The sequence below is a fragment of the Apodemus sylvaticus genome, chromosome 5 (assembly GCF_947179515.1).
Source record: "Apodemus sylvaticus chromosome 5, mApoSyl1.1, whole genome shotgun sequence".
NCBI lineage: Eukaryota > Metazoa > Chordata > Mammalia > Rodentia > Muridae > Apodemus > Apodemus sylvaticus.
In genome coordinates, this window is record NC_067476.1 from 106300463 (window position 1) to 106315182 (window position 14720).

The following is a 14720-nucleotide window of genomic DNA, read 5'->3' on the forward strand; positions in this document are numbered from 1 at the left end:
GAAAAATAAACCCACACTTGCCAAGCTGTCATGCTGGAACGCAACTGACAAGCATATTCGCACTGCAGTGCTTTGATGGATTATGTTTTCACAGATTATTCTCCTCTTGAACGTGTGCATTTTAATAAGCAACAAAGCTAAAATCAGAGGAAAAGTAATAAAGGTGGGATTTCAGGCATCTAGAAAGGCTTATAACAGAGACTATTGGAATCTAGGACTTGCTAGAATCTATCAAACAAGGCAAGCAATCCTCCTTGGTGCACAGACCTGTGTCTTGGACAAGTACATGAACTAGAAGATACAAGGATATAAAAACACTTGCTTAATTTACAGTAGCCTAGCTTCCAGAACTTTTCTCCACTGTGAAACCCACTATGACCAATCTTTAACTTTCAATTTCAGCTTGAAAATCACTTCAGCAGCAATGGTGTAATAGGTGAGTTATACATTTTGAGATCAACTGAAAATTTTCAAAACCTAAATTTTCCGGCATCTGCAATCAAGTTTTACATTCTTTAATTCATGTAGAGCAAGGTATTTGTAGAGTAATGCAGGTGATTTCATTCATAATCATGAGCTATGTATTTAAGCAATCAGTCCTATGCATAATTACTCAGTCTAGATGAAAAGATGTGTCTAGCTTTCCTAGGAATATATGTACATTTTGTCCAAATGTAAAACCAATCACAAATGCTTTAAAATTCCATTCTGAACTTAATTTTGCCCATCAATGAGATATGAAGCATGTTAAAAGTATGAAATCAGTTCTTGGAATCTGATTGGTAGGAAAAATGACAGTTTCACAGAAAAGGAGAATGGCTCTACTGTTCACTATTATTCAAAAGCCATAAATGTAATTTTTAGCATGGTCATTTTTATGATGGTGCCCCCCTATTCTCAAAGATCTATAGCATAGCTGTATTGCTGGTAGACCAGATGCCTTGAAAAGTATTCGCATCTAGCCCAAGAGCTTCTGGGACTCATATGAATTTTCCTCATCTGTGCCTCCAATATGTTGCCACAGCTTCTAGAGGCTATTTATTCTTCACCATCATACTTCTATCAAGAGTCCTCTGAGATAACTCTGAGTACTTGCATCTTTGTCCTAACTTTGACCTCCCCTCTATAACTTGTTCACACATGCCATTGATGTTCTGAGAAATCACTAAATAAAAAAGAAATACTATTCCCCAGAACATTTCAAAACAGCAATGACTTAGAGAGCCAAAATATCATGACTTTCTTTTCAATATTTCTTGCATTCTCTGGTTAACAATAAACTTACACCCTGCTCTGAACACTATGAGACTGAATTCAGCAACCAATTCTGTATTATTATGAGGGCATCCCTCCCTCGCCGCATGCCACCTCCCTGATAAGGCTACCCCTCAGTGAGTACCACCTCCCTGATAAGGCTACCCCTCAGTGCATACCTCTCCAGTCTTAAAATTGCTCCACTTCCATCTTTCCTGAATATGCTTTTCAGTTATCATCATCCTCTAAAATTTTGAGATTCAAATTCTTTGAAATTCTTCTCCAGATTCCACATTATGTGACCTTACATTGATTCTGACTTACATGCCTTTCCTACTGACCATAGCCATATTCCTTCACTTAGTATAAAGGTATTTCTTGAAGACAAACAAAAACTATGGGCTAAGCACTATAACTAAAATTCCTAAGCCTTTTTTAAGAAGAGAGAATAGTAGTTAAATAATTGTGATACTATGCATAAATAATCTAACCTCCCCCCCTTTTCTGATTGAACTATTAAATACTCTTGTAATCATTTCACAAATGTCAATTTCAATTCCATGAAATCAAATTAGTCTTTGTAATGCTGGATACTTATACTCTTTAATAAAATGTTAAGAGTATGCTTATTTTCTGAATAATGGTGCTCTATGTCCTTTGGTTAGATGTGGAGCTTTGATGATTTTAAACCATATAACCAACCATTTAGTTACTTGTTTTCTTACCACTCACCCATGCTGCAGGGCATCTGGAAAAGCCATGAGCCTAATAATTTTACTGTTTCTTTCTTTTGATTTTTGTTCCTATCTTGATTGTACTGTGCTCCTGTTTCCAATGTTAAATTATCTGCCTTTTCAGGCACTTTGTGCATATCAGAGGTGAAGCACCTTTTGTCTGAACTGTAACATCACTCTGTCATTTCAGACATCATGCATATAGCTTTGTGTTTTATTTTTCATATCCATCATTCGGCTCTGCTAATGAAATGAAAATTCTATTAAAGAAATTGTTTGGCACGTGAACATCCTTGGTTTTCCATGTCACATAGTATGTAAGCCAGACCACACACTCAATTTGTTGATTGTATGAAAAAGTATTTTATTAGCAATAAATTACTTGGGCTAATGGAAAGGGTGATTGAGTAGAAACCTTTGTTTTCTCCTGACTTCCATTATGTGATTAAGCATGTGCTCCCATGGGACAATAAAAAAAAATTGTAATATCTCCTCCTTTAGCCTTGCTTTGTCATGGAATTCTGACTGGGAAAACATGAAAATGAAGAAACAAGCTACTGAAGAAAAGACACATACAGAGAAGCTGGAAGTAGTGGGCTGTTACGCACTTTGGTAGAGGACACCTATTGGCAAGCCCCAAACTCTGTAAGTTTATTATATACAGCATGAAGAGGAGGGTCTGCTTTGTCTCAGTGAAGTCTCTTTGTGTAGTTCAAAGTGTAGTTGTAGACCACGCACATCAGGGAGGAAGAAGGGACAGTGGATGCTTTCTGTGTGTGCATGTCAACATTCATACTTAAACCAGGGAAGGCTGTGTCAGTCCCCCCAAACCTGACCCACAGAGGCATTGTCATTTTCATGGGTCTGGTGTACTGTCTTTCCTAACAAGGTTATACTTGAGTCAACAATGCCCATTCACTCAGGACTTTATACACTCCCTGCATAATATGCTCTGGAAGAAACTTGGGAGAACAAGCAGCTCCCTGAAACCCAAACATCATATACCTACTGCCAGACATCCCCAGTTACCTTCATGTCTTGACAAACAATTATTTTACCTTCAGTTATCTGTTCTCGTTAACATGAACATAAGATTTCTAGGTTCAAATTTTAGAACAGACAGGTTGCAAATCAGATAAATTATGTGCATTTAAAAAATAAAATGAACCAGTTTGTGGTGGCACATGTTAGTGAGATATGCCAAAAAGACAGAAGCTGAAGGATCATGAGTTCAGGCTAGCCTGGGCTACGCTTTGTGACTGGAGAGCTGGATCAGTGGTTAAAAGTATGCAGTGCTGCTCTTTCAGAGAACATGAGTTTGGTTTCCAGGATTCACATGAAGTGACTTAGAACCACCAGTGGACACATTGTCCTCTTATGGCCTCCAAGAGTATGCACACACAGGTAGTCTTACATATACATACACACAAATAAAAATAAAACAAATCTTCAGAATAAATGAAATAGAAGGAAAGGGGGATCAGAGAGTGGCTCACTGGTTAGGATGTTTGTCTAGCATGTATGGCTCCAGGAGAAGAATATGTCCCTAACTTTCTGAGAAAAGCCTCTACTTCAGTGACTTGCAGCAGACAAGTGCAGCCTTTCCAATGCTGACCACATCAATAACGAAGTGACATGAGAGGGTGACAATCTGGTTCAGTCTGGGACCACCTTGACAAGCCACGTATGAAGCATAACTACTGGTGGACTTTCAGATCCTGTTTCTCTATCTCCCTTTAACAGCTGTTGGCGCACCATAAATACATGCTACTTTAATGACTGGTCAAATATTATACAAATAAATCTCAGTCCCTTATTGCAGAGCAGTCAGATTGCAACCACTATACATAATGACAAAAGAATGCAAATAAAAACCTGGATTTTGAATCTGTCTTTCTCACCACAGTGGCAAAAGAGGTATACACAGACAGATACTGGTGCTAAGTAGAAATCCAGTTATATCTGAAGAAATTACATCCATGTATGTTATAGCATGTGCAAGCGATATTGGCATAAGCTTATCATAGCTGCTTGTGTATCCCTCCCAATCAAGTCTATATGATGACATTTGCTTATGTTCAAACTCAACTTACTCCATTTCCACCTACAGCGCACTAAAAGGCACAGCACCATCATGTTTGCTGGATGAATGGTACCCTGAGGGGAACCTTATAGCACCCCAGACTGCTCCTACTAAAGAATTCTTTACTACCCAGAATTCCACTCTAAACTAAAAGTCTGTATGTTATTGTGTTATTTTGAGTAAGAATCTCCTTACAGGCTCATATGAATGACTGCCTGCATCCAGGCGTTATTGATGAAGGATTAAAAGCTGTAGCCCAGGTGGAGGAGGCTGTGACTAAAGGGTTGGATTTGAGGTTTCACAAACTCAGCACATTCTCAGTCTCTCTTTGCCTTCAACTTTCAGGTTGGAAGTTTGAGCTCTCAGCTACTGCTGCAGTGCCTTGCATCCTTGCCTGCTGCCATGTTCTCAGCATATTGGTCATGGACTCACTGTGGGAAATTGTAAATAAAGCCCCTAGTAAAATGTTTTCTTTTATAAGTTGCCATGGTCATTATGTTAACAGAAAAGTAACCAAGACACCAGGTATAAATCTAATAAAGAATGAGAATTTTAAAAACTAGAAAGAAATTTTTTAAAAAACCTCAAATGACTAAATTTAAAAAAAAAGAAGGATTATGCATCTGAAAAGATTTATAAAAATTACTAACTACAAAGAAATTCAGGGTTATGTACAGATTTGGGATCTGATTAACTTAGTTTTTATTTCATTTCCAAGATTGCTATAATAAAGTTTTAATTAGAAATTGACTACTAATTTGTTTGAGTTAATTTTATATCCAGCCATTTTGCTGAAGTTGTTTATCAACTTTAGGAGTTCTCTGGTGGAATTTTTGGGTTCACTTAAGTATGCTATCATATCATCTGCAAATAGTGATATTTTGACTTCTTACTCTCCAATTTGTATTTTTTTTTTACCTCTTTTTGTAGTTTTGGCTAGGATTTAGAGTACTATGTTGAATAGGTAGGGAGCGAATGGGCAACCTTGTCTAGTCGTTGATTTTGGGATTGCTTCCAGTTTCTCTCCATTTAGTTTGATGTTGGCTACTGGTTTGCTGTATATTGCTTTTACTGTGTTTAGGTATGGCCCTTGAATTCATGATCTTTCCAACAACCATAAAGGGCTGTTGAATTTTGTCAAATGCTTTCTCAGCATCTAAAGAGATGATCATGTGGTTTTTTTTCTTTGAGTTTGTTTATATAGTAGATTATGATGATGCATTTCCGTACATTGAACAATCTCTGCATCCCTGGGATGAAGCCTACTTGGTTGAAGTGAATGATTATTTTAATGTATACTTGTATTCTGTTTGCAAGATTTTATTGAGTAGTTTCGCATTGATATTCATAAGGGAAATTGTTCTGAAGTTCACTTTTTTGTTGAGTATTTGTGTGGTTTAGGTAAAGCATAATTGTGGCTTTATAGAATGAATTGGGTAGTGATCCTAATGTTTCTGTTTTGTGGAATAGTTTGAAAATTATTTGTGTTAGGTCTGTTTTGAAGGTTTGATAGAATTCTGCATTAAACCCATCTGGTCCTGCTTGTTTGTTTGTTTGTCTGTTTTTTCATTTTTGGAGGGAGTCGGGAGAATTTTAATCACTGTTTCTATTTAGTAGGGGGTTTGGGGAATGTTTAGATAGTTTATCTGATCCTGATAAAACTTGGTATCTGGTATCTGTCTAGAAAGTTGGCCATGTCATTCAGATTTTCCAGTTATGTTGATTATAGAAAGGACATTTTGCAAATTCATTTGGAATAACTAAGAAAATCCAGGATAGCAAAAACTATTCTGAAAAATAAAAGAACTTCTGGGGGAATCACCATCCTTGACCTCAAGCTGTACTACAGAGCAATAGTGATGAAAGCTGTATAGTTATGCTACAAAGACAGGCAGGTATATCAAGGGAATTGAATTCAATACCAAGAAATGGATCAACAAACCTATGGTCACTTGAAATTTGACAAAGGAACCAGTGGAATCATCCAGTGGAAAAAAAGACTGCATTTCAATAAATGGTGCTGGTTTAACTGGAGTTCAATATGTAGAAGAATGCAAATCAATCAATTCTTATCTCCTTGTACAAAGTACAAGTCCAAGTGGATCAAGGACCTCCACATAAAACCAGAAACACTGAATCTAATAGAAGAGAAAGTGTGGAAGACCCTCAAACATATGGGCACAAGAAAAATTTAATGAACAGAACACCAATGGCTTGTGCTCCAAGATCAACAATAGACAAATGGGACCTCATAAAATTTCAATGCTTCTGTAAAGTGCCCTGTAAAGCAAAGGGCACTGTCAATAGGACAAAATGGCAACCCACAGATTGAGAAAAGATCTTTAGTAATCCTACATCTGATGGAGGGCTAATATCCAATACATACAAAGAACTCAAGTTTGACTCCAGTGAATCAAATAACCCTATTAAAAATGGGGTACAGAGCTAAACAAAAAAATTCTCAAGAAAGGAAACTCAAATGCCCAAGAAACACCTTAAGCAATGTTCAACATCCTTAGTCATCAGCAAAATAAAAATCAAAACAACTCTGAGATTCCACTTTGTACCAGTCAGAATGGCTAAGATCAAAAAATCAGGTGAAAGCATTGCTAGTGTGATTTTAAGTTGGTACAACCACTCTGGAAATCAGTCTGGTGATTGCTCAGAAAATTGAACATAGTACTACCTGAGGACCCAGATATACCACTCCTAGGCATATACCCAAATGATGTTCCAGCGTATATCAAGGACACATGCTCCACTATAATCATAGCTGCCTTATTCATAATAGCCAGAATTTGGGAAGAACCCAGATGTCCTTCATCAGGCATCAGTGGGTGGAGAGGCTCTTAGTCTTATGAAGGCTAGATACCTGAGTGTAGAGGAATACGAGGGTAGGGAGGCATGGTGGGTGGGTTGGTGGGAGAGCACCCTCATAGAAGCAGGAGAAAGGAGGATGAGGTAGGGAGTTTCCTGGGGTGAAATCTGGAAAAGAGACAACACTTGAAATGTAAGGGAAAAAAGAAAAAAAATACATTGACTACTAAATATGGTTCCATCTTCCTTCCTTCTTTCCTTCCTTCCTACCTTCCTTCCTTCCTTCCTTCCTTCCTTCCTTCCTTCCTTCCTTCCTTCCTTCCTTTCTCTCTTTCAGATATTTTCTTTATTTACATTTCAAATGTTATCCCCTTTCCTGGTTTCCCCTCTGAAAACACCCTATCCTATACCACTTCCTGCTGCTCACCAATCCACCCACTCTCCATTCCATGTCCTGGCATTCCCCTGTACTGGCACACTGAGCCTTCTAAATATGGTTCTTAAAATGTCCAACTGTCTGAACAGTTAGAGGAGTACAAATAACTCCACTGTGAGATTTCATGGTATTCCAGTCTAAGTGGCTAAGATCAAAAAAACAAATGACAAGAAATGCTGGGAAGTGTGTGTAGAAAGGGGAGTCTTGTTCACTGTTGTTGGGATAGCAAACTGGAGTAATCACTAGAGAAATAAGTGAGTAAAATTCTTAAATGCAAAACAATAGAGTAACCCTGTCACATATATACACCACTGTTAGGGAGAGGCTCCAGTTTTTGTTTGGTTTTCATTTTTATGAACATTTCTTATGAGCCAACTGCTGAGTTTCAACCCTCTTTACATACCTGGCCGGTGAGGCAATAATCAGAAGGTCAGTCAGGAAACACAGAGAACCCATTATATCTTAGATAGAGCCAAAATTAAAGTTGTTTCTTGAACCCATAAATAAAAATTCACTGCATTGGTTTGATAAAGCATGGACCCTATGTCCAATAGTTATTTAAATATTTAGATAATATATGATTTCAGGTTCCATTGAGTTTAATAACCTCAGCAATTTTTTGAGGATAATTACCTCTCTGATTTTTTAATTATTATCTTCATTTGTCACTGCACTGATTTCATGATTTAGGAATGTTTTCCACAGAATCCAATTCCAGATTGTTGTATGGTTTCTTTTGTTTTTAAGTTAACATTATTGATGGGTTTTGATGAACATCACTAAAAGGTAAGTGCCTAGTTTCATGTTTGATTGTCATCTTTTTGCCTTGGCCATTTTCAAGTATTCTCATTGTCTTTCTATCATATCAGTGTGATTGTAATTGGTGGTGGTTTCTGTGGATGCCTTAGACTTAAAAGTCTTCCAAGACCTCTTGCATGAATGCAGGACATATATGCCCCATCTACAATGATGTCTGCAGATGTCTTCAAGCATAATATCCTTCTGAGACATTTCCTTAGCTAAAGATAATCACCATGACTAAAGTTATACCTTGTTCTCGTAGATATCCACCTCCGGTGATCTTCACAAGTGTGAGTATATAGGTCTGAAAATCTATTCTGACTTCAACATCCACATCTATTCACACATAGAGTCCTTTGAACCTTTTGACATAGGCTACATTACAACTAAATTCCTTCTTATATGCCATTCTTCTTTAGTTTTACTACCTGGGGTATGTATCACACAGAGATTCTCAAATAAACCAACTGATGCTTACTAGAGAAACTAGCCTGAAATAAAATAATTGATATGAAGCAAATTCTGTAAAAACTGGAGATAGATAAGTCTATGGGTCTAGAACACACATTTTCAGATTAACTGAGAGGCTATCAGTTGTTTTAGGTAGCACTAAGATGTCCTGTAACATCAAGTGTTTGTGTCATTGTGTTAATCAGTTTGTCAAGGTTATTATTATTCTGTGGGTTTCATATACTCTCTTATTACCTTTAAATATCTAATAGGGGTTTATACTCCACTTTATATCATTTAGTTTCCAGATAAATGACACAGAGACCTTTAAAATATATGGTAAGCCTCAAAGCATCACAGCTAGGCAGATATCAATCCTCTACGCTATCCCAGTTGTTTCCTTGCCAATATTCCCTAGATATTACTTGCCATTTGTTTTGTTTACACTGCTACTTCTTCATGGCTAGCCCTCATGGCCACATGCTCAATGTCCATGCTACAGCACGGAAACTTCCTTCTTCCTCCTCTCCAGCTCTCTCTCATACTTTCTTCATACCTGAGACCCTAATCCTAGGAGCCAAAGCTCCACCTACCTCTCTTCTTCCCAGCTACAGGCTGACAGCAACTTTATTAACCAATCAGGAATAACTTGGGTGTAAGGTTTACACAACAAGGCTGGTGTATATGAGAATTGTGAGAATTAACAAGGCTTGCATTTTATGAGAATTGTGAGACTTTGCTCATCTTTGAGGAACCAGATCTTGGAATATAGAATTTAGCATTGAATACATAGCCAAAGACCAACCCCAATATCAGTTACCCAATGGAATGGTGTATCTTTGAAATGGAAGAGGATTAACTACTATAATAGATCCAGGAACTTAGTAGTATTATGGCATATTGGGCATTTGAAAGATGCTAGGCTTTGAAAAACTAATAAAATTCTGAAAATAATTATCCAATAATTAAAAAGGGGTTATGATATTAGTGGTAGAACAGAGGGGCTTGATGGTTGGGCTTAATCAGAACATCTACAAAGTATGTTGAAGTTTCAGTCAAGGTAGGGCTGATGTATCAGCAATGAACTTTGACACATGATGTAAGGACAGCTCATTTAAAGTGACTGGCAATCTCAAATTCCCAGGTCCACCTTGAAATAGATTTCACTGATGAAGTAGTCCAAGACTCCATACCAATAACAAGCATTTCCTAATTGCTTGATATTTATGTGATCTTTACTTCAGAATAGACCCTATGTCAACTCCCAATTCTACCTCTAGATCTAGTCAATGATTACAACTAGGCTTATACCTGCTAGCTACTCAACCACCTAGCAGAAGGTTTATTTGTACTGTAATTCATTTACAGAGAATGACTAGTGGGATTTAGGGCACCTGCAAGGACAGTGACCATTGGGAGCCAACTGCTTCATCAGAGGGCAATTAATCATAAATTCAGAAAAGGGAGAGCTTGTAGTTCTTCCAAAACTTGCCTTGGATAGAAATTGATGTTCCACATAAATTAATCTAGAAACAATAAATAAATAAAAATATGTAGATACATAGATGGATGGATAGATAAACAAACAAACAAACAAATAAATAAATAAATAACAGAGAATACAGTTTACAAAAGATTATCCCAGGACAGACAAAATGGCAAGATCTAGGGGGTACACTGTGTGATGTCATAAACCCATCAAAAGACTATATCTCAGAGAAGCTCTAAAGGTTACATCATTTTCCAAGCTAATATAAAACACATCAGTGAGTTCACCTTCTGTTTAGATTGTGGAAAGCTCATCTAGTTCCTAATAATCAGAAAAGGCTGGAAAATACACAAAACCATAGCATTTTTTGGCCCATTACAAAATAGATATGAAGTAAATTAAATTTCAAAGGTTGGCAATTCCCTCTGAGAAGACACAGTACATGTGTGTTCATTTGCCTTTGGCAGGGAATGAAAGGAGAAAGTTAGAGCCATAACAGCAGATGAGCAGAAACGCCAATAGATAGATAGATTAAAAAACCCTCCAGGCAGAGTGTGTGCTTGCAGGAAAGACTGGCAGCCCTGAGGGCCTCTTTCATAAGACTTGTTCCCCATAAGGTCCTTTTCCACATATTTTGCAGGATGCTCACTGTAAAAGGATTGGTGATATGGTCCAGAGCCCACATACTGTGTTGTTGAAGCTACTAACACAGACATGGAGATACTTTTATCTTGAAATAAGAGGCAGAGAAGATACTCTCAGCATCGAGTCACTGACAAAGACAAATTGCTTAGGGGTGAAGAGAGCAAAGAACATTGTTTGCTTCTGGATGAGCAACAGCAAATTCATAGGTTCTCAGAATCATCACTCCTGGGAAACAGAGAGAGACATCTGTCTGCTGGAACAGTCAAGAGGTGCTCTTAAGAACAAGACCCAAACAGGTACAAGACAAAAGAGACTTAGGAAGGCATGAGAAAGAGACCGAGGAACACTAGAATATTCCACCACAAGGCACAGTAGCATGTGCACAATACAATAACATGCCTAAGTAGGATTGGCCAAAGACTGAGACAACAGTGGGAAGACAGAATACGGCCAAAAGAAGCATGGCATTATCTGGACTATTGTGCAGGGCCAGCATGTAGGAGAGAGGGTCTCAGTGGGTCACATATGGAAACATAGCTGAGATGGAACAAAAACACTTTGGTTTCATTGGCTGCACTGTCAGAGCAAAGGAACTAGCCTTTTACCACTGCTATGCATGAGTGATTATGATGGTTATAAAATTATAACTCCCTATTATGTTAACTCCACCCATGATATAAGGGTACAAATGGGCCATTACCATGTATATGAATATACTTTACCTCATACACTAATATTTTTTACATACAATGTAAATTATTTCATATTAATTTCATATTACACATGTTCCACAGAAGAGAAATAATAAAATAGGCTGTCAAGAAAGAAAGGATGACTATGGCTGTATCTTACTGAAAAGAGAATATGAATGCCTAGCATAATTGAAGGCCTGGCCTTGGTTCATCAGTAGCTCGTAAACAGGATGTAGTGACCAGGTTTATAATCCTAGCATGCAGGAGGTAGTGAATAGAAAAACACAAATTCAAGGTCATCCATGACCACATAGCAAGTTCCAAAAGGAGAAAAATGAGAAAATATGAATATAAAAAATAAAATACAATTATATTATATTCATCAAGCTTCAAGTTTATCAAGAGAACCTGTCTTAAGAGAACAAGGTCCAAAATGGCAAAAAAGAACACCTGAAGTCTTCCTCTAGAGTCCAGCATGGGCAAAGACTGGGCATGGACAAGGGCATCCATGCACAGAAATGTACATCACACACACACACACACACACACACACACACACACACACACACACACATGCATACATAAACACACTTATACAAGATGATTCATGCATATTCCCTCATGGAAAAAATAGTAACATGTATTAAATGTCCAGTATCTCAGAAGACAAAAATTATAAAGATGAAAATGAATCCAAAATTGTCACCAAAGATAAAGGATACTTTCATTATTCAGACCACTGGATGGGCTTGATAAAAGGATCCATTCTTGGCCTGGAGAGATGGCTCAGCGGTTAGGAGCACTGGCTGCTCTTCCAGAGATCCTGAGTTCAAATCCCAGCAACCACATGGTGGCTCACAACCATCCATAATGAGATCTGATGCCCTCTTCTGGGGTGTCTGAAGACAGCTAATATACTCATATACATAAAAATAAATAAATGAATCTTTTTTAAAAAAAGATCCATTCTATTTGAACAAAAAATACTTAGAGAAAGTTCTAGAGTAAAACACAATAAAATGAAAAAGAATATGTAGTATTGTAAAAATGGTATCAATCTTCTAAAATGTGTGCAAACTGATATAAAGAACATGCCAATGCAAGAGAAGAGATATCTTTATTTTAAATTGGATATTTCCTTTATTTACATCTCAAATGTTAACCTCATTCCTGGTTTCCCATCGTCCCCCCAGAAACCCTCTATTCCATACACCTTCCCCTGCTTCTATGAGGGTGTTCATATAACCATCTACCCACTCTATCCTACCTCCCTGCCCTTGCATTCCCCTACACTGGGGCATCAAGCCTTCACAGGACCAAGGGCCTCTCTCCTTCCATGATGCACAACAAAGCCATCCTCTCCTACATATGAAGCTGGAGCCATGGGTCCCAACCATCCTCTTTGGTTGGTGGTGTAGCTCCTGGGAGCTCTGGGGGATCTGGTTGGTTGATATTGTTCTTCCTACAGGATTGAAAACCACTTCAGCTTCTTCAGTCCTTTCTCTAACTCCTCTATTGGGGACCTCATACTCAATTCAATAGTTGACTTCGAGCAATTTACTCTGCATTTGTCAGGCTCTGACAGAGCCTCTTAGGAGAGAGCTATATCAGGTTCCTGCCAGGAAGTATTGTTGGCATCCACAATAGTATCTGGGTTTGTTGAGATGGATCCCCACATGGGGCAGTCTCATGATAGTATTTCCTTCAGTATCTGCTCCACATTTGGTCTCTATATTTGCTCCCATAAGTATTTAGTTCTCTCTTCTAAGAAAGACCAAAGCATCACACTTTACTTTGCCCTTCCTTTTTTTTGAGCTTCATGTGGTCTGTGAATTGTATCTTGGATATTCCAAGCTTTGGGGACTCATATCCACTTATCATTGAGCACATACCATGTGTGTTCTTTTGTGATTGGGTTACCTCACTCAGGATGATATTTTTTAGTTCCTTACATTTGCCTAAGAATTTCATGAAGTCATTGTTTTTAATAGCTGAGTAGCAGTACTCCACTGTGTAAATGTACCACATTTTCTATATCCGCTATTCCCCTATTGAAGGACATTTGGGTTCTTTACTACTTCTGGCTATTATAAATAAGGCTGCAAGGAACATAGCACAGCATTTGTCCTTGTTATATGTTGGAGCATCTTCTGGGTATATGCCCAGGAGTGGTACAGCTAGCTCTTCAGATAATACTATGCCAAATTTTTTGAGCAACTGCCAGACTTATTTCCAGAGTGATTGAACCAGCTTGCAATCCCACCAGTAATGGAGGAGTGTTTCTCTTTCTCCATGTCCTTGCCAGCATCTACTGTCACATGAGTTTTTGATCTTAGCCATTCTGACTGGTGTGAGGTGGAATATCAGTGTTGTTTTGATGTGGATTTTGCTGATAACTGAGGATGTTAAACATTTCTTAAGGTGCTTCTTGGGCATTTGAGTTTCCTCACTTGAGAATTTTTTTGTTTAGCTCTATACCCCAGATTTAATAGGGTTATTTCATTTTCTGGAGTCGAGCTTCTTGAGTTCCTTGTATGTATTGGATATTAGGACTCTATCAGATGTATAAGATCAGCTAAAGATCTTTTTCCAATCTATGGGTTGCAGTTTGTCCTATTGACAGTGTCCTTTGCCTTACGGCAGCATTGCAATTTTATGAAGTTACATTTGACTATTTTGACCTTAGAGCATAAGTCATTGTTGTTCTGTTCAGGAAAATTTCCCCTGTGCCCATGTGTTCAAAGTTCTTGCCCACTTTCTCCTCTATAAGTGTCAGTGTATCTGGTTTTATGTGGAGGTTCTTGATCTACTAGGACTTGAGCTTGGTACAAGGATCAGAATGTATTGATGAGTTCATCTTGGTAGATTTTTTCCATTGACTGGTATGAAATGTCCTTCTTTATCTTTTTTGACAACTTTTGGTTGAAAGTCGATTTTATTCAATATTAGAATGATTACTCAGGCTTGTTCCTTGGGACTATTTGCTTGGAAAATTGTTTTCCAACCTTTTTCTCTGAGGTAGTGTCTGTTTTTGTCACTGAGGTGCATTTCCTGTATGCAGCAAAATGCTGGGTCCTGTTTAAGTATCCAGTATGTTAGTCTCTGTCTTTTTATTAGGGAATTGAATCCATGGATGTTAAGAGATATTAAGGAAAAGTGATCGTTACTTCCTGTTATTTTTGTTTTTAGGTGTGGAATTATGTATGTGTGGCTATCTTCTTTTGGGTTTGTTGAAAGATTACCTTCTTGTTTTTTCTAGGTTGTAGTTTTCCTTCTTGTATTGACATTTTCAATCTATTATTCTTTGGATGGCTGGATT